This window comes from Hippopotamus amphibius, chromosome 16, assembly GCF_030028045.1.
Source record: "Hippopotamus amphibius kiboko isolate mHipAmp2 chromosome 16, mHipAmp2.hap2, whole genome shotgun sequence".
Lineage (NCBI taxonomy): Eukaryota > Metazoa > Chordata > Mammalia > Artiodactyla > Hippopotamidae > Hippopotamus > Hippopotamus amphibius.
In genome coordinates this window covers 61,865,908-61,885,499 of record NC_080201.1, presented here as the reverse complement: position 1 = coordinate 61,885,499, position 19,592 = coordinate 61,865,908, and the positions used below count along the sequence as shown (strand labels likewise).

Below are 19,592 nucleotides of genomic sequence, written 5' to 3'. Positions count from 1 at the left end.
TATTATTTATAAATTTATTTATTTATGCTATTTATTTATTGGCTGTGTTGGGTCTTCATTGCTGCACACGGGCTTCCTCTAGTGGCTGTGAGTGGGGGCTACTCTTCATTGTGGTGTGCAGCCTCCTCATTGCAGTGGCTTCTCTTGTGGCGGAGCACGGGCTCTAGGTGCGTGGGCTTCAATTGTTGTGGCACACGGGCTCAATAGTTGTGGCTCACAGGCTCTAGAGCACAGGCTCAATAGTTGTGGCGCATGGGCTTAGTTGCTCTGCGGCATGTGGGATCTTCCCAGACCAGGGCTCGAACCCATGTCCCCTGCATTGGCAGGTGGATTCTTAACCACTGCGCCAGCGAGGAAGTCCTAGGGTCGATATTATTATTAGACCAGTCACAAGAGCTCAAGAGGAGTAGAGGGGGAGATTTCCCCCTGCCCAACATTTGGTGAGCAGCAAGGAGACTGGCTGGATCTCATTTCCAGCCCCCGGACAGATGTAGCTGAGATGTCCTGGGACATTGAGAAAGGCCGGCAGAAGGTAAAATTTCTTAGCATGTCAGCCTCCCAGATCTCTGACTGCAAGGTCTGTTGGAAGGAAAGTGGTGAGAGTCCCTTTTCTATTTCTCTAAATTTAAACTAGCACAAGAAAATATTTTGTAGCTAGTTCCTTAGGACATTGTGACACTGGTTTTGGTCAATGAGTGCTCTTGGTCTTTCCTCCCAGAGATGATCACTGTTTTTCTTGGTTTCTCTCTGTTGGGTCATCTTCCATAAGGAGGAAATACCATAGGGCAAAAGAGCAGGCATATGACCTTATAAGCCTGATGGTTGGCTGGCCTCATAGACTGGTGAATTAATGATTTTCATTAGACTGGCATCAATATAGACCACTTTTACTGTGGATCTCCTAGGTAAAAAACAGATGAGGGACTTCCTAGGTTGCACAGTGGTTAAGAATCTGCCTGCCAATGCAGGGGACACAGGTTCGATCCCTGCCCCAAGATCCCACATGCCATGGAGCAACTAAGCCTGTGTGCCACAATTATTGACCCTGTACTCTAAAGCCCATGAACCACAGCTATTGAGCCCATGTGCTGCAACTACTGAAGCCCAAGCACCTAGAGCCCATGCTCTACAACAAGAGAAGCCACCACAATACGGAGGCCGCACACCACAATGAAGAGTAGCCCCCGCTCGCAGCAACTAGAGAAAGCCCATGTGCAGCAACGAAGACCCAACACAGCCAGTAAATAAATATATAAATTTATAAAAAAAAAAACAAAACAGATGAATTCTCTTTATCTTGTTCTACTTCCTCAGAGATAAGCTTTATGACCAGTGAGAATATTCTCTCTGGTCTCTGCCATCTGGAAGGCACACTTACGGGGTGCACCTGGTGGTCATTCAAACAGACAAGAGTTTCAAGACAAAAGTCACAAGCAGTACTCTCTTTGTCCAGATTTCACGGAAACGTTCACAAGAGGTCCCAGCCCACAAGTGGTCTTTGTCTTACCAACCTTCATTGCCTTGTTAGTGCTAGAAAAGTCCCATTCCATGCATGCCTAACAAGTGTCACAGAGTAGTCTGTCTATGACTAGAGGCATATCAAATTTTCATGGCAAACTGGAGACACTTTTTCATTACGTGATTCTTAACACCTATAGCGACGAGGACTTTCACTTTCTTAGGCTAACTCTGGGAGTGAAATTTCTGAATCTTTTTTTTTAAAGGAGTTTTTTTAATATAAATTTATTTATTTATTTATTTATTGCCTGTGTTGGGTCTTCGTTGCTCCATGCGGGCTTTCTCTAGTTGTGGAGAGCAGTGGCTACTCTTCGTTGTGGTGTGCAGGCTCCTCATTTTAGTGGCTTCTCTTGTGGCGGAGCACGGCCTCTAGGCACATGGGCTTCAGTAGTTGTGGCATGTGGGCTCAATAGTTGGTGCACGGGCTTAGTTGCTCTGTGGCATGTGGGATCGTCCCGGACCAGGGCTTGAACCCGTGTCTCCTGCACTGGCAGGCAGATTCTTAACCACTGTGCCACCAGGGAAGTCCACTTTCTGAATCTTATAAGGGCTACATAATCTCTCATGAGACACTTTTTTATGTCTTTTGTTAAAGTATAAAAAGGTCTATTGATTTCATTTGCTATTTGCAAATATGATCCTAGTTGTTAATGGACACAGTCATCCTTTAAATTGTCTATATTCACAAAAAAATTATAAACAACTCTCGTATTGGTACAAGGATCAAATTGAAAGAAAAAAAAGTATGATAACTCGCCTTAGGGGATCCCTTATTAAGATGAAAGAACAGAAATTAGACTTAAATTATATACCAACATGAATTTTCCTTCTCAAGAGAAGAAATATTACCTTGTTTCCTTAGCAATTTCCCAGGCTCTCTTACAAATAATCAGGAAATATATCAGCTGGAAGTCAATATTCAAGGGTTAATAGGAACAACTGTCTTTATTTGAAAATCTCCACAGCTCTAGAAACAAGTCAAGGCCCACTTAAATTTACCAATCCCAAATCCTCCCCTTTTCCACTCTAAAGGCTTCTAGGTGTTATAAAAGATGAGGATATTGGAGTAAAACTTTACCTATGAAGGAAAAAAATTAAGTAATAATCACCCTAATACTTATGATAATAAACAAAAATATGTCAAAACTCCAAGGAAAAAATTTATACTTTCTTTGTCCCTTAAAGTTATAAACCTTACCATGTTTTTGAAACATAAGCATAGACCACATTATCCCAGGTTAGCTCAATCAGTAGAACCAAAACTACAAGAAAAAAGAAGGAAAGAGACCTCTTTAAACACAAACGCATATAAGAACTTTCTTTTCCAAACTAAATCACAGCCTCCTCAAAATTGCGTGTCAAGGGCAAATACGGACCTTAAAAATCTTCTCAGCAAATAATAAAGCACGTTAGCTATCTGAGTGAGTATACCTGATTTGTTCAAATTATTATTTATAAACTAGTTAACTTGTACCTGATTCATGCCAAAATGTTTAAATAAAAACTATGAGATTTCTGCCTGTGTCTACGTATGAATGTCTATGTACGTACAGTATACGTATGGTATTTTTCTCCCTCCAAATGGAATTGTGAAAATTAATTTGTAAAAAAGCTCTATTCATTTGACTTAAACAAGTACTTAAATATAAATTCTCAAAAATACAATGAAAACTAACCCAAGTATTTCTCTTTTCCTTTTTTAAAATAAATTTATTTATTTGTTTGTTTGCTTGTTGGCTGCATTGGGTCTTCATTGCTGCGTGCGTGGGCTTTCTCTAGTTGTGGTGAGCAGGGGCTGCTCTTCGTTGTGGTGCACAGGCTTCTCATTGCAGTAGCCTCTCTGGTTGCAGAGCATGGGCTCTAGGCACGTAGGCTTCAGTAGTTGTGGCACACAGGCTCAGTAGCTGTGGCTCATGGGCTTAGTTGCCACATGGCATGTGAGATCTTCCCAGACCAGGGATTGAAACTGTGTCCCCTGCATTGGCAGGAGGATTCTTAACCACTGCGCCACCAGGGAAGTCCCCCAAATATTTTTCAATTTCTCATGATCTAGGATAATTTTTTTTTTGAGTTAGTGTATTGCGGAAGAATTTTAATTTTGTTGCAAATAATACAGTGTTGGTGTTTCCATTATGGGCAAGCTATGCTGCAGAAAGAGCAATGGCATTGAATCTCAGGTCATCAGGGTCACATCCCATAACTTCCTGCAAACTTCTATGGCATCCTCTAATTAAGTTTCATCACTAGTTTCCCTATGATTCATTGGAATGGTTTCCATCCATCTAATTCACAGAGATGTCCATCTACATGAACTGATGCAATAAAATGAAGATCTACTTTTTGTCTATATTTGGTGCCTCAATCTGACCTCATGGGCACTGATCTCATGAGTAATTTGAATAGCACCATAGTTCTCCAGGCATCTGGCTCATTCTTCAGGACTCATTGATTCAGACACCTCCAGGAATTTTTTCAAGGTTGACCCAGATAAAAAGTGCATCTTGTCTTTATTGTTGGCAATAGCATGGATTAGTCCAATTGTTCCACAGGCATTGCTGACGGTTTGCTTCATGAAATATACTGATGATGCAACATCTTGTCCCTGAGGTTTTGTTTTTTTCCTCTTCTTCTGTTCTGAATACTTCATACTTTTCTGTAATAGGGAAGAGAAGAAACACTACACACACTGGTCTTGGTATCTTGCTGAGGAGTTCAGGATCCATTCCATATATATCAACAAATTGCCAGTTAGGAGGTAGACCCAGTTGTTTGAGAAACTGGTTGGTGACCTGGGGATTGACCTCCAGTGGCAGCCAGTGCTCACCCTCCATGGCCACCCCGCCTTGTCCCTGTCCAGCTCCGACAGCTGTCCCAGACATGTCTTTAAAGGCATCAGTCTTAAGTACATTACTTTTATTCCACTTGTGTGTACTAAAAGTCAAAGAAGTTCATGTTATTTCTATTACAAAACTTGTCAGCAAAAACAAAACAAAAAATTTAAGATAATGCTGCTTTAATGTCTCATAAAATATTCATGAGTAGCCTAAGTATAATTGTTAAGAACAAATAAACAGATATAAGTTAGAAAAGAATTTTTAGGCAAACTTTTTAACAATAATTGTTTTATAACATTTCTACTTAAACAGTTTCCTAAATCTCCTTGGTAATTAGCACCCTCAGAGTTCTGCTAAGTTAAATTAAATGCTGAGAATTTATTGAATGTCTAGACCATTTCCAAATAAGAAAATACTGGAACATTAATTGCTAAACAAGTCCAAGTGTACCTACTTTTGACTTCTTGTTACAGAGAGACTAAGTATGTTTGGGTCTTAAGTAAATTAGCCTTGTGCGTTATTGAAAGACTGTACTATGCTGTAGCATACGTTCCCAGAAAATATGAAATGTATTTATAAGTTCACCAAGCCACAAAATGCTAATATAGTTCACAATTGTTTACTTCTTTATTTTCACTCAAAAAATAAGGTTTAAAAGGATTAAGAATTCTAGCTAATAAAGGTGGTTAGAGCTACTTGAAATAATAAGGGAAGTAAGATGTGTTTTGGGTAAGAAAAGGTATAAGGTATTAATTAAGTTTTTTTGTTAAGAAAAAGAAAGTGATATTCTCCTAACGCTGGTTATCTAAAAGGGAAAGAGAACAAGGGACAAGTTAAAATGGACATAGACTGTTGTAAAAGGTTTGTGGGGAAAAAAAACTGAAGAAAAAAATTTTATATGTGGTCAAAACTAAGATTGGAATGAATCTGAGTCAATGAAACTGTTAAACTGGTGCAAAGTTAGTTTCTTTTTTCAGAACTTTTTTTCTAATTGAAGTATAGTTGATTTACAATGTTGTGCCAAAGGAGATAAAAAAATTTTATTTTTTTAATGACCATACCACACGACTTGTGGGATCTCAGTTCCCTGACCAGGGATTGAACCCTGGCCACTGTAGTGAAAGCCCAGAATCCTAACCACTAGGCCACCAGGGAACTCCCTCCTTCGGTTTTTTCTCTGTTAAAATAACAAATTATCTTCAATTATTGGTCTGCTGTTAATGAGAGATTGTAAACAAAAATTTTCCATACTTTTAAGGTTATCTGTCTAGATGAAACAAAGATTCTGTGTATTGTTTTTATCAGGTCATTGATTATTTAGAAGAAAAATTAAAAGTCTATTCAACATTAAAAGAACTAAGGCATTGTACAACTATTTAATAACTTTCTGTTTTGTCACTCTGATTAAATGGTTAACCAAGTATTGTTTCACAGTGACCTATGATCCTACTTGACCAAGCATTTTAAGGCCTTTTTGACATGTTTAAAAAGCAACCAAAATAAAATTCTAATTGAAGCCTTATTGAGCTAGACAACTTTGGGGTTTTCCAGAGGACTCCTGGAATTCCCCCAAAAGATTTTTTTCTCTCCTTATAGAAAAGAGATGTTAAACTAACTAGGTTTATTGTCAAATTAAGGCTGATAAGCTTTCTCCCATTATGTTGTATGGGTAAATGTTATTAATATAAATGTTCTAGAAATTATATGACAGTCCTAAAATATTAATATGTCCTAGTATAATGTTATCAGTCATAATTCTAGTTATTATCTTAAAGTATTATGTCACAGAGATAATAAAATTTCTGTGTTCATTCCATTACAGTAAATCAGGTCTTTAATAATGAATATGTTAAAGTCCTTTTATCATTTACAGATGCTTTCATAACAGCTTCCTGCGAATACGTTTTATCTCAGGGAAATTCATTAAAAGGAATACCATGTGCTCTAGAAAAAAATTTTCTGAGCACTTTATAACCACACCATGGAAAAGCATAAGAATCTACAGAGCCCTCCTACAGAAACTGATGGTTTCATAAAAGTCTAACAATAGATGAAGCAGAGTAAGAATTCATTACATGGGACTAAGTGAACTGAGGAAGAGAATTCCAATTTTTGATGATTTTTTATTTGAAACTGTTGACTTTTTAAATGTTTTGTTTCTCCAGGTTTAAGGAAATCTTTTCCTCTTTTCTCTTTAGCTATGTTTTAAGCAATTTGGTAAGTTATAATTCGTAAGAAGAATTGAAACGATTATGTTTTTCTCCCTACCTGATCCCTCCAGAATTCAGAAATGCTCTGTGAGCTGTTTTTTGTTTGTTTGTTTGTTTGTTTGGCAATATAGTTGCTTGCATAAGTTAAAAAAAGAATCTGTTCTCTAAATAACAGGGCACAGTTGGAAACCTTGATTGTGTTATCAAAAGTTTGACTGAACTGTCATATTTTACAGACAAATACATAGACTCGGATACAACCAGACACTTTCAAGGAATTAAGGATGACTTTATGAAGCCAATAAAGCCCTTTGGATAAACAGCCTGGTACCTTGCTTACTGGGCTCGCCGCAGCCTCATTAGGTGAATAGGAAAGGTTACTTCCTGGCAAGTCCAGGAACCTCAGGATATTTTTGTGGACCTCGAGAAGAGAGGTATTCACTCAGATCTACAGATATTGCAGACAAAGCCTGATGGCAAATAATTGTCTTAGATTCTTAGCCTTGAGTGACCATTAAAATTTCAATCTGGAGATTCCTTATAAAAAGTTTCAGCAAAGCAGACTTGAAAGAATAGTCAATCACTATTCTTGCTGTACTTACTTAAATAACCAGTTCAAGCTTATTGAATATAGACTTATTTTACAAGCAAATTAGTCCTAATTTGGCTACCTTTGGTCAAGATGGGGGTAGCTGAAGAGAGAAAAGTATGTTTGAGATAAACAATAATACACACTTGTAAATCTGTAAATACCAGATTCTTGTTCTGTAAATTTTCTGTGAGGTTTTTGTTATCTACCTGTAAACTGGACTGGGTCTTGAATTCTTCTAGTTTCCTCCAATATCTGCTTATTGCACGCCAAACTAACTTTTGTAATTTTCTTCCATCTTTTTGATTTAAAATAATTGAGAAGGACTTCCCTGGTGGCGCAGCGGTTAAGAACCCTCCTGCCAACACAGGGGACATGGGTTCCATCCCTGGGCCGGATCTATAGCCAGAGTGCAGGTAATTTTTGACTCACCCTCATATCTAACTATCCATACATACACACACACACACACACACACACACACACACAACCAATAAAAAATGCTGGCAAAAAAAAAAAAAAGGCAAACATTAGTGTGAAGATTAGTGTGACGGTTAGTGTGATGCTACCCTTATATTGCAGAGGTTAAATTTTAAAGTTTTATATAAATTTATACTCTCATTAATTTAAAAGCATGCCGTCACTAAGAGATACTGATAATACAGCCTCCAGGCAGAAGGGGTAAAATATAAAACTATTTACCAAAAAAAATGATACAAAAGAAGTTAGAATTTTTTTTTAAAGTGTCATGAAGAGCAAAAAGTAGGTGAATCTGATCCCAAATATATTCACTTTTATATTAACCATCGAAAAGTAATTAGTCCTGAAAAAAATCAAACAACTTTTGCTGTATTCCTTTGAATGATTTGTTAGGAAATGTAGTGAGAACATAAGGAAAAGTGAAAATATGCCTTTCACACAATTTTAACCAATGAGACAACTCACATGGCAGTATACATATCAGATAAAGGAGACGTTAAGGTTAGTTTGCTTTTATTGTAATTAATCTTAATTTTTGATTTCTAAGTTCACACTTTTTCAGTACTGTTAATGAAACCAAACATAGTTGATTTTATACATTTAATTTAATGTGCTGACATACATGTATGTCTATATATACATTTTTAGACAGATACACGTGGATATATGTATGTGCACACATGTAAAACTTGCTTGTGATGTAATTTGTGATAAATATTTTCAAAGGTCTCATGAGCTAAAAACATTTTCTCTATTTTTGTGATGTGTTCAATACAGATTCATTAAGTCAAGCTGTCAAACTAATTTTTTTTTTCAAAATCTTAAAACTTCAGAACTTTGCTTCTGCTTTATAAGGTAAATACAGAGACAGCCATATTGAAATCTTTCCTAAAATTAAGGCAATATCATTTTAAAATCCATGAGCCAGAAACTCCACATAAACAAAATTATTTCCTAGCTTAGCCCTTCAAATGGCTGCATCTCGACTTCTCCAAAATGAATGGGGCCTCTGCCAAAAACCTGTTTCTTTCTCACCTAGAGACGTGAGAATACACCCTTGACTTGCTCTTCTTCAAAATTCCCAAGTGACATTTTCACATAATAGAGAACCAATCTACCTTCCACGGATCCCCAAATCTGTGCAAGTTCATCCCAGGCATCATTTCACTTTTCATGGTCAATATTCATTTGATTTCTTTTAAAGTCAGTGAAAACATACTTTTGTGTTCTATTTTGTCCCAGCTCTCTCCGGCCATTTTTCCTTGAACATGTTTTCAATATACTAATCTCTCTTCATAACACCATATTTCAAATGACTATCGTCTCTCTAAGGATGTAACAGACAAATCTCATAGCTTGAGCCTCAAAGTCACCGCTCTCTGAAACTGCATTTATCTTCCATCTTCACTCGATGTTACCCATTTGTGTGTGTGTTGTGTGTGTGTGTGTGTGTGTGTGTGTGTGAGAGAGAGAGAGAGAGAGAGAGAGAAAGCATCTTTATTTCTTCTGTATCTCAAGTGACCATCTCACATGCTGTTCTATTTTCATGAAACGTTTCCTACAATCCCAACCCTACTTAAATTCTCAGAATATATATTATGGCAGATTGAATGTTACACACTCAATGACATCTCCCAAATCTCCAGACTTTTTAGGATCTTTTGTTTTATTCTCACATAGATGCTGAACTCCTCCACTGAAAACATTAATAATATATCAGTTATGTAAACATTTATATCATATCTCATTTACAATTGTATTGGACTTACTGTTTGTTGTACAGCAGAAGCCCAGTCTGTCTTATTCCACAGTCTTTTGTTTTTGTTTTTTGTTTGTTTGTTTGTTTGTTTTAATTTTTTATTGAAGTATAGTTGATTTACAATTTTATGCCCATCTCTGCTGTACAGCAAAGTGACCCAGTTATACTCACATAGACATTTTTTAAATATTCTTTTCCATTATGTTTTATCACAGGATATTGTATATAGTTGCCTGTGCTATACAGTAGGGCCTTGTTTTTTATCCATCCTATACATAATAGTTTGCATCTGCTAACCCCAACCTCCCACTCCCTCCCTCCCCACCCCCTTGACAACCACAAGTCTGATCTCTATCTATGAGTCAGTCTCAGTTTTGTAGATAGGTTCATTTGTGCCTTATTTTAGATTCCACATATAGGTGACGATATGGTATTTGTCTTTCTCTTTCTGACTTGACTTCACTGAGTATGACAGTCTCTAGTTACATGCAGTCTCTTGTAACGTGACCGTTCCCCAAGCAGGCTGAGGACTCGGACAGTGATGAAGAGACAACTGGACATTGTGCAAATGGACACAATTTAACGATTTCTTATAAGATCAGTGGTACTGTAATCCTGATGCAGGCAAAGCAGAACCTGAATGCACTAGAGTCCCAGCTCATGAGCACAAAAGGGCTGACGGTTGGGAAACACGCAGCAATTAGTACAGAGACGTTCACTAGCCAAATATGGGGTTTATTGAAAACAGCCAAACAAATGTGAAAGATGGCAGAGAGGGTATAAAAAGATACAAAGGTGCTCACCAGGACGAGGATGCTTTGGGTGGCTCTGGTCTCCGGGGCTGATTTGCAGGAGATACTGGTCCTGTGAATATACTGGACCCGCTGCTTATGCCTGTACAGATTGAAAACCATGTTGCTGCTGGCCCAGAGCGTGAGCCCCAAACAGAACACGTCAGGGAATAATAACAATACCGAATTCAGTAAGTTTGTGATTTTGTCAAGAAGTTCAACATAACAATGTCCATAATCTCTTTTTCTCGTGGTATTGCTGTTGTTCCGTTTGCCAGATACGTACAAAATAACTATGATATTTAGCATCATGTGCAGGGTCCAGCATAAGAAAATAGAGATGCTCAGGTACTTGGGAGCTTTTGCCTTAAGCTCTGCCCACCTGGAGCTCCTGGGACTGATCATGATGGCCTGGAAGACACTCAAGAGGCAGGTGATGCTAATAGACACTCCCCTGCTCATTCTGTGAAGATAGAAAACAAGTTTACATCCAATATCATTGAGAAAAAGTTTCAACCCAAAAGCTGCCAGTGTGTGGGTGACTCCTTTAGAAAGAATGACTACGGAGTTGGCAACAGTCAGGTGCTTAAGAATAAAGTCTATTGGCCTTGACCTCCAGAGATAATGGTAAAGAAAATAAAAATTCCCCAAGATTCCAACTATGGTCTGTGATAAGTAGACCATTCCCACTGTCATATCCCAGGAGGGCATTCTGTTGGTTCCCAGTGATTGAAATTCTCATGGAGCCAAAGGATCCTGCAAGGGAATATAAGGTATGAGCTACTTGTATCATGTCAGTTGAAATCCGATATTTTGACTTACTTCAAAAAACAAACACCGTATGCTAATACATATGTATGGCATCTAAAAAAATCATACTGATAAACTCAGTGGCAGGGGAAGAATAAAGATGAAGATGTAGAGAATAGACTTAAGGACACGGCGCGGGGCGGGAAGGAGAGGCTGGGACAAAGTGAGAGAGTAGCATTGACATATATACACTACCAAATGTAAAATAGCTAGCTAGTGGGAAGCTGCTGTATAGCACAGGGAGATCAACTCGATGCTTGGTGATGACCTGGGGGCGGGGATAGGGAAGGTGGGAGGGAGGCTCAAGAGGGAGGGGATATGAAGATATATGTATAAATACAGCTGACTCACTTTGTTGTACTGCAGAAACTAGCACAGCAGTTGCAAAGCAATTATACTCCAATAAGGATCTGAAAAAAATAAATAAATAAATCCGATATTCTCCACTTAGTTTAGCTCTCACTTAGAAATATTTAATTCATTTTTCTTAACTAGGCTCAAGGAGTTGAATGTATGACCTTTAAAGAATACTTACAATATCCAAATCACTGCTATGGAAAATGTACAAGCGGTAACTACCCTATTCTTTCATTTCTATGAGCTGGACACCACTATTATACTCATTAAAAGGTGAGGAGCAGTTAGCCAGGGAAAAGTTACTGATTACCTAAATTTGGCCCATATCTAGGTACTAAGTAGGGACCTGAACTTGACTGGGCTTAGAAAAAAACTGCCATACATTTAAACAATCATGCTATAATAGCAAAGCTAGTTAGGGGTATTCTTCCAGGAATCCATATCTATACTATTTTCATACCTTTTCATTTTATTTTAAAATGTTGGTATTCTATTTTATAATTTTGGTTCCAATAATTTTTTATTTATGTGGAAATATTTATTGTTTAGGTGAATATTAATTATGAGAAAGCATTAGAGATCTTAGTAAAATGTAGATGCATTGATTGCAGTATATATAGGGAAATATGTTACATGACAAGTTGAATTTAATGAGCACATAACTTTGTGTACTAGAATGGCTACAGAAAGACTCTTGCTTTTATGACAGGAACGAAAGGGCTCATATCCCCCCAAATTACTGAATATTTTACATGCCCCAAACTGTGGGACATTAGACACTAATATGTAACAAAGCTATTTAGGAGAAAAACTAAATTATTATCGATTTCAGAACATACACTTAACACCTGAGTTAAGTAAATTAGTAGCTATTGGGCAAGATTTGTGAAAGACATTATAATGTATGATACCTGAGCAAATTTGAAACTTTAATATGTGTATATTGTATAATTTATAAACTGAAATTATAGAGTTCATGATTGATATAAGAATATTTTAAAGCAGAGAAAATATCACAGGATACATTTGAGCCTGACCTCTGAAACCCACTGTTATAAAGTTTATTTTACCTTGAATCCTGCTTCCCTAAATTCAAGAAGAAAAAAAAAAACTCACCAAATCAATAGACCATAGAAGTTTTTTGCAGAGTCACAATTACTGTCTCCATTAAGCACTTCACGCTCCCAGATTTAGAAAAAACTTTTTTACAGCAATTACCACTCAGAATCCCTGATTCCTGTATTGATGGCAAAGCTCTAGTAATCCTGAAACTTTAGTCTATGAGTCCTGTATGGTAGTCTCACATGCAGATTGATTTCAAACCACAGTCCTTAAGCATCTTTAAAATCAGGTTTCATTGTTACTTGGATTAAACACCAACAATCACTGTCATTGAGGATGAGACTAAATCACATTAGGAGCTGTCAGGGATCAGAGTAGGGTCTGCGATCCCATCTCTCTTTTCTAGCTCAGCTCTAGCCTCAGTATTATTCCTCTTTGCTGCCTGACTGGCACTGGATCAATTTCAGACCCAGAAGGATCTCTTTTTCTGATATGATCACTTACCCACATCCCGATAGGCTTCTTTTTATTACAGAGTTTGCCTCTCAAATTGAAATATAAAATACACACCGACTCCCTCCTACTGCCAGGAAGGTGGACTCAGTGTGTGAAGGTCATGGCAGGCGGTACGTGTGGGAGGAAGGCAGACAGACCCTGAGATATACGTTGGTCATTCTGTGACCTCACCTCCCCTCAGACCTGCAATTATCTTTTCACCTGTAGCAGCAATGAGAGTGCAGGGGTGGGGAGCTGAGAATATTGTTGAAAACCTTTTTCCCAGTTGCCAGGGACCAAAACACAATTACGAGTTCTAAGTTCGCATCTCTCCAGAGACGCCTGGAGTGTCTGGAAGATGCTCTTTCTTTTCCACAGATTCCTGGAGTTGACAAGAAAAAAGGCAAAAAATACAGGTTAGGGAATGCAGGACAGGTGAGGGAACGTTAGTGAAACGCCAGAATTTCACTGCATTCTCTGCTCCCCTGAGACATTCTACACACAATTGAGTACTTTAATATTCAGATCACTAAGATGCCCCATCATTTAAGTTATAAGCGTAGAAATGAAATCAGACAAAATATCTGAAGAGGATTTGCAAAGAGTTACAATCATAGAGAAGAACATGATAACAATAATTTTCATTAGACATCCTTGGACCTGTTTTTCACAATGCAATGCCAATATTTTTGGAAGCGTAGATGATATGGAAACTTGTTAGGAAAATATGATTTACCAATATTGATCTCCCTAGCAGTGACAGGAAGTCTAAACAGAACAATATCTATAGAAAGGGAGAAGTTTATGGGTCCTTCACATATAAAAAGCTCAGATGGTTGACGGAGCAGATTCTATACTTCCTTTAACTCTCGGATAAGTCAGTGCCACTTACTCATTTAAATAGCATTTAGAGGGACTTCCCTGGTGGCCCAGTGGTTAAGACTCTGTGCTTCCAATGCATGGCACCCAGGTTCAATCCCTGGTCAGGGAACTAGATCCCACATGCATGCTGCAACTAAGAGTTCACATGCCACAATGAAGGAGACTGTGAGCCACAAAAAATAAGTAAATAAACAGCATTAGGTGATGAAAACTCTACTTCGAAAAGATACATGCACCACAATGTTTATAGCAGCACTATTTACAATAGCCAAGACGTGGAAGCAACTTAAGTGTCCATCAATAGATGAATGGATAGAGAGGATGTGGAATATATACAATATATACATACATACAACGGAATATTAGCCATAAAAAAGATTGAAATAATGCCATTTGCAGCAACATGGATTGACCTAGAGATGATCCTCCTAAGTGAAGTAAGCCAGAGAAAGACAAATATCATATGATGTCATTTATATGTGAAATCTAAAAAAACGATACAAATGAACTCGTTTACAAAAGAGAAGTAGACTCACAGACATAGAAAACAAACTTATGGCTATCAAAAGGGAAAGAGGGGCGGGGAGGGATAAATTAGGAATTTGGGATTAACAGATACACATGACTAAATACAAAATAAACAACAAGGACCTATTGTATAGCACAGGGAACTATATTCAGTAGCTTGTAACAACATATAATGGAAAGGAATCTGAAAAAATATATATCTGAATCACTTTGCTGTACACCTGAAAGATAAATCAACTATACTTCAGGGACTTCCCTGGTGGTGCAGTGGTTAAGAATCCACCTGGCAATGCAGGGGACACGGGTTTGAGCCCTGGTCCGGGAAGATCCCACATGCCACAGAGCAACTAAGCCCATGCACCACAGCTACTGAGCCTGTGCTCTAGAGCCTGCAAGCCACAACTACTGAAGGCCGAGCGCCTAAGCCCATGCTCCGCAACAAGAGAAGCCACTGCGATGAGAAGCCCAAGCACCGCAATGAAGACCCAACACAGCCAATAAATAAATAAATAAAGTAAATAAATTTATAAAAATAAAATAAATCAACTATACTTCAGTGTTAAAATGTAAATAAATAAATAGCATTGGATGGTGACCACATTTTTCTATACCTACTTTTTCTGAATTTTCAGTATTCAGCTCTAATTGCTTTTGTAATTAGGAAACAAAATGCACTGTCAATTTTTTTCTTAAAAACAAATACACAATTTGTCCATGTCATCTATTTAACACTCCCCCTGTCCAAATCAGAATAGAACCACAACTGAGGACAACCCTCCTGCACATGTGCACAAACCTACACACACACAAATACAAACACATTTGCACATGAATGAAAACACACTTGTGTATTTACAGCACACAGGCACACACACAGCAATATACCCTCACATACTAATACACACTCTCACATACACTCTCCATAACAAACTCACATTCATCCACACATTCAGAAGCACACACTCACATTTACACACACTCACTGTTAAATGTACTCACTCACACTCACACATTCCCTTTCACACTCATAAAACCACATTCACAGTCAACATGCAAATATGCATCTCAGTGATGCGCTCATATTGAAGCAAGAGGGGTGTATCGTAAGGTGTTGGGTCAGGAGATTATGGAGGCTGAGAAATCCCAAGATCTGTAGTTAGCAATCTGAAGACCAGAAGAGCCAACTGTGTCAGTAGCAATCTAAACCCAAGTCAGAAGGCAGGAGAAAATCTACATCTTGGCTCAAAGACACCCAAAAATATAGAACAAATTCTTCACTACATTTTTGTTCTCTTCAGTCCCTGGAGGGATTGAATGAGGCTCACCAACACTGGGGAGAGCAATCTGCTTTACTAGGTCTATTTATTCAAGTGTTAATCTCACCCAGATACACCCTCAAAGACACACAGAATAGGGACTTCACTGGTGGCACAGTGGTTAAGAATCTGCCTGCCAATGCAGGGGACATGGGTTTGACCCCTGGTCCAGGAAGATCCCACATGCCATGAACCAACTAAGCCCTCGAGCCACAACTACTGAAGCCCGCGCACCTAGAGCCCATGCTCCACAACAAAAGAAGCCACCGCAATGAGAAGCCCACACACCGCAGTGAAGAGTAGCTCCTGCTCACTGCAACTAGAGAAAGTCTGCACATAGCAACAAAGACCTAACGCAGACAATAAATAAATTAATAAATAAATAAGTAAATTTTAAAAATAAAAATAAAAAATAAAAATAAAAGACAGAATCAACCTACAGAGGCTTCTCACTACCTCCCCTGTCCTTGGAATGTTTGCTCTGCCTGCTGTTTCCACAGTGGGAGCTGTTCCAAGGATGCAGCCTTGAAAGAGTAATGTGTTCCTGAGACCGTGTGGACGGTAGGCGTGACTGAACCCAATTAAGTCCTCTATATAAACTTTTTAAGATTGTGATGGACAGAGGACTTCCCTGGTGGTGCAATGGTTGAGAATTTGCCTGCCAATGTAGGGGACACAGGTTCGAGCCCTGGTCCAGGAAGATCCCACATGCCTCCGAGCAACTAAGCCCCTGTGCCACAACTACTGAGCCCATACACCGCAACTACTGTAGCCCACGTGCCTAGGGCCTGTGCTCTGCAACAAGAGAAGCCACCGCAATGAGAAGCCTGCTCAGCGCAACAAAGAGTAGCCCCTGCTCGCCACCAACTAGAGAAAGCCCGCGTGCACAGCAACGAAGACACAACGCAGCCAAAAAAGAAAAAGAAAAAAAGATTTTGAGGGACAGGTACAGATATCTGCTTATCTTGTGGCTGCCCCAAGACAAGCCTTGTATGTAAGTATCCTTGCTCACTAAACCTGCCACTTACCAGTCTGGAGTGATCTGCCTCTTTCTTTGTACGGCAGCCAGTTTCAGATTTCACCCAGGAAGCACAGGAGGTTGCAAACCAACACATGGTGTGTTGTCTCTCTCGTCATCAGTGCCTGCGTGTCTACACTGGAAATTTCAGCTTCAGAAAGACAGAATCACATACGGTGTGTAAAACACTTAATTCGACTCCCAATGTAGACCAAGCATCAGCAGCAAGAAGAATGTTGTTGAAACCATGGGTAATCATTAGTTAAACCCATTTCACCAGTAACCTGCCTTCACTAATCAAGGTCGTTTTAATTATTGCTGCAAAGACGTGCGTGTCCTCCAAGCAGCAGGTAGCCTGAACACGAAGACGTTTGCCTGAGTTGTTTTCCAGGAATGTGGAGTCAGCTGTGTCTAGTTCCAGCTGAGCCAGTTAAGTCTGGGGAGGACCCACGACCCACCAACTGGACATGCACAAGTGTCACTTGATGAGCTTTTGATGTCTGAGAGTTGAAAACACCCTCAGATTGTGCTGTGTCTCCAGTTTTGAACGTACAGGAGCCTGTACAGAACGATGCTTACTGCACCTTTTTTCCCATCACTTTTCCCGGGGCTTCCCATGCTCCCCATGCCTCAGACCAGCCTGCTTCTTGGTTCTTTATCCCTAAAATACCTCAAGCCCCTTTCCTTACTGGGAGGCAGATCTGAGACTTGTCCTCCTGTCTCCTCACTTGCCTGGCTGCTTGGTGGATAAACCCCGTCTTTGCTGCAAACGGTGGCATGTCAGCGTTTTGGCTTGTCGTGCGTTGGGCGAAAGGAACCTGGTTTGATAACCTTGTCACCGTGTTATAAATAGATGTGCCAATGTCCTTAATATGGTATCCTTAAATTAATACTGTATTTAGCCATACTCTGGAAAAAAATCAAATATCAAGTGTACATATTTTAATAGTTATTCACATGTATAAACAAAATTTTTTTGAATATAGAAAAGGAGGACAAATATCCTCCTTTAAATTTATTCACTCCCTGGTTTGTCAAATTGACTCAGCTGGGAAACTGAGGTAAAGAACCTCAGATGGTGGAAATTATGCTACAGGAAAACATCAAATACATACCAAGAGGGTCTTTGATTAAAGATTCCAGGATGAGGTTTTCCTTTCCTTCTTTCTGTCTGTCTTTCTCTCTTTTTTTTTTTTTGCCACATTGTGTGGCATGTGGGATCTTAGTTCCCCAGCCAGGGATGGAATCCGTGCCCCCTGCAGTGGGAGCGTGGAGTCACGAGTCTTAACCACTGGACCACCAGTGATGTCCCAGGATGTGTTTCTTAATACTTCTCTCTAGATCATCTGCCTCCAAAACACCCAGGACATTAATTCAAGGCATGGGTTCGGATCAACTCAAGGACGATTTCGTGTAGAACCCAGATTCCTATTTATCAAAACATCACTGGTGATTGTAGGACTCTTGATTCCAACTGCTCTCATTTTTCTCCAACCTGCTGAGCAGGGCTGGAAACAGGGGACCTCAGGAGACTCACCGAGACTCTGAAGCTGACATCAATATCGTATCGTCATTCTGCAGTTCTTGGTGGGTGTCTTAGGGATGTTATTTCTGCTTCCAAGAAATCCTCCTTGCAGCAACCTGGGTACCCAAAGTTGTAGAAACAGCACTGGTGTGATATATATGTTATATATATAACATAATTATGTTATGATTATAATTATATATCATATTATATATATTAATATAAAATATTAAAATATACATATTTTTAGAAACCTTGAATTAGAGTAGACTTGGGTAGTTCAATGTGATGACATTGCCTTTAGAGACAGGGTCCTAGAGAGACAGAAAAGCTCTCCTGAGACAGAATCTCACAGGGAGAAAGGGGACATGTCCCTTGCTGTCCCCATTGAAATCGCACTCTGAAGAAAGCCATTTACTCTTGTTGATTCAGGGCACAGTTTTCCCGGAAACTGAAAACGGGAAAGGATGGGTTACGGGGGAGTTATGTTTGCCCTCTCCCTCCAGAGAGGATGCATGTTACACGTAAGTGCAGCGTGCTTCACAATCCTTATGTCTACTTAAATAAGGAAAAGCGCGGTTTTCCACCTCTTGTGTAATTCTTTCCCTCTGTGTCCGTTTCCCGTGAGTCTCCTTTAATTCTCAAACAGAACACTCCACTTCGGACACTTGCAGTCACCAAATGTGTGGAGCTCTTTACCCCTAGCAAGCATTTCCCATAAACCAGCAGCATATCCAAGTATTCAACTCAATTCTGATACTATCTACCTGGAGACGACATCAGATCCTACAGATTAGGGCTCGTCCCACGAGAAAGCCCTTCTCCCCCACCCCATAGGACACACTTCAGACGCCAGTCACAAGTCCAGGTTGTCACCTGTGTGTCTGACCAACTGACTATAGATGAGAGGTACCGAAAACCCTCACCTTGGGTTCAATTAATTGGCTAGAGCAGGGGGAGTTCCCTGGCAGTCCAGCATTTAGGACTTGGTGCTCTCACTGCCAGGGCCCCAGGTTGGATCCCTGGTCAGGGAACTAAGCCATGCAGTGCAGAAAAAAAAAAAAAAAATTGCTAGAGCAGGTCACAGAATTCAGAGAAACGTTCAAGTTAACCAGTTGTTTTGCTGAAAGCCCGCTTTCCATTTTAAGGTTCGTTGGATTCGCTGGCAAAATAACCACTTGTTTTACACAAATAAATAGCTTTAATTCATCTTTAATGAAAGGTGATCTAACTTAGTTTTAACATACAATCATTAGAAGGAAATAAAGAAGGATATTAGGGAAACATAACAGAGTATACATCACCGAACTGGGCCGACACCTACTTCCAGCAGGTGGGAAGTCCCGGGTGACAGCAATCTGCAGCCCCACTTGGGAACAGTCCCGGCAGTGCATCCACTCCAGGGGTGAGACTTCCGG

General features: G+C 39.4%; 1 protein-coding gene and 1 pseudogene across 1 annotated transcript in view; both read right to left on the bottom strand.

Moving 5' to 3' along the window:
• Positions 1–19,592, bottom strand: part of LOC130838297 (zinc finger protein 208-like) — a 325,381-nt gene that overhangs the window by 60,916 nt on the left and 244,873 nt on the right.
• On the bottom strand, positions 3,660–4,349 carry LOC130838291 (ubiquitin carboxyl-terminal hydrolase isozyme L3-like; annotated as a pseudogene).